Raw genomic sequence first — 2,500 nt, 5'->3', positions numbered from 1 at the left:
AAACCTAATCCTAACCCCAACCCTAACCCTAACCCTAGCCCTAACCCCAACCCTAAACCTAACACTAACCCTTACCCTAACCCTGACCCCAACCCGAACCCTAACCCCGATCCTAACCCCAACCCTAACCCTAACCCCAACCCTAACCCCAACCCTAACCCTAACCCTAACCCTAACCCCAACCCTAACCCCGACCCTAAACCTAACCCGAACCCTAACCCTGACCCTGACCACAACCCTAACCCTAACCCTAACCCCAAACCCAACACTAAACCTAATGCTAATCCCAACCCTAACCCTAACCCTAGCCCTAACCCCAACCCTAAACCTAACACTAACCGTTACCCTAACCCTGACCCCAACCCTAACCCTAACCCTAACTCTAACCCTAACCCTAACCCTAACCCTATCCCCAACCCTAACCCTAACCCTAAACCTGAGCCCTACCCAAACCGTAACACTAACCTAACCCTAACCCTGCCCCTAAACTTAACCCTAACCACAACCCTAACTCTAACCCTAACCCTAACCCTAACCCCTGCCCTAACCCTAACCCTAACCCTAACCCTAACCCTAAACCTAACCACTACCCTAACCCTAACCCTAACACCAACCCTAACCCCAACCCTAACACTAAACTTAACCCAACCCTAACCCTAACACTAACCCTAACCCTAACCCTAACCCTAATCTTAACCCTGACCCCAACCCTAACCCTAACCCTAACCCAGACACTAACCCTAAATCCATCCCTAACCCTAACACTAACCCTAAACCCAAACCTAACCCTAACGCTAACCCTAACCCCAACCCTAACCCTAACCCTAACCCTAACCCTTAGTCAACCCTAACCCCAACCCTAACCCCAACCCTAACCCTAACCCTAACCCAGACACTAACCCTAAATCCATCCCTAACCCTAACACTAACCCTAAACCCAAACCTAACCCTAACGCTAACCCTAACCCCAACCCTAACCCTAACCCTAACGCTAACCCGAACCCCAGCCCAAACCCTAACCCTAACCCTAACCCCTACCCTAACCCTAACCCTAACACTAAACACTACCCTAACACTAAGCCTAAACCTAACCCTAACCCCAACACTAACCCCCACCCTAACCCTATCCCCAACCCTAACCCTAACCCTAACCCTAACCCTAACCCCACCCTAACCCAACCCTAAACCTAACTCTCACCTTAACCCTAACCCTAACCCCAACCCCAACCCTAACCCTAACCCTAACCCCAACCCCAACACTAAACCTAATCCTAAACCCAACCCTAACCCTAACCCTAACCCCAACCCTTAACCTAACACTAACCCTTACCCTAACCCTGACCCCAACCCTAACCCTAACCCTAACCCCAACCCTAACCCTCAACCTAAACCTAACCCCTACCAGAACCCTAACACTACCCTAATCCTAACCATGACACTAACCCTAACCCTAACCACAACCCTATCCCAAACCCTAACCCTATCCCTAACCATAACTCAACCCTAACCCTTACCCTAACACTATCCCTGACCCCAAACCTAACCCTAACCCTAACCCTAACCCCAACCCTAACCCTAACCCCTACCCCAACCCTAACCCTAACCCTAACCCTGACCCTGACCCTAACCACAAACCTAACCCTAACCCTAATCCTAAAGCCCACCCTAACCCTAACCCCTACCCCAACCCTAACCCTAACCCTAACCCTAACACCAACCCTAAACCTAACCCTAACCCTAACCCTAACCCTGACCCCAAACCTAACCCTAACCCTAACCCCAACCCTAACCCTAACCCCTACTCCTACCCCAACCCTAAACCTAACCCTAACCCTAACCCTGACCCTGACCCTAACCACAACCCTAACCCTAACCCTAACCCTAACCCTAAGCTTAACCCTAACCCTAACCCCAACCGTAACCATAACCCTAAACCTGACCCTAACCCTAAATCCAACCCTAACCCTAAACCTAACCCTAACCCCAAACCGAACCCTAACCCTAACCCTAACCCTAACCCCAACCCTAACCCTACCCTACCCCTAACCCTAAACTTAACCCAACCCTAACCCTAACACTAACACCAACCCTAACACAACCCAAACCCTAACCCCAACCCTAACCCCGACCCTAAACCTAACCCGAACCCTAACCCTGACCCTGACCCTAACCCTAACCCTAACCCTAACCATAACCCTAACTCAACCCTAACCCTAACCCTAACCCCAACCCTAACCCTAACCCTAACCCTAACCCAGACCCTAACCCTAAATCCAACCCTAACCCCAACCCTAACCCTAAACCTAAACCTAACCCCTACCAGAACCCTAACACTACCCTAATCCTAACCATGACACTAACCCTAACCCTAACCACAACCCTATCCCAAACCCTAACCCTATCCCTAACCATAACTCAACCCTAACCCTTACCCTAACACTAACCCTAACCCCAAACCTAACCCTAACCCTAATACTAACCCTAACCCCTACCCTAACCC

This window comes from Heloderma suspectum, chromosome W (assembly GCF_057233095.1).
Source record: "Heloderma suspectum isolate Gila_16-S chromosome W, 16-S_ref, whole genome shotgun sequence".
NCBI classification, from domain to species: Eukaryota; Metazoa; Chordata; class Lepidosauria; order Squamata; family Helodermatidae; genus Heloderma; species Heloderma suspectum.
This window is presented reverse-complemented; position numbering follows the sequence as displayed.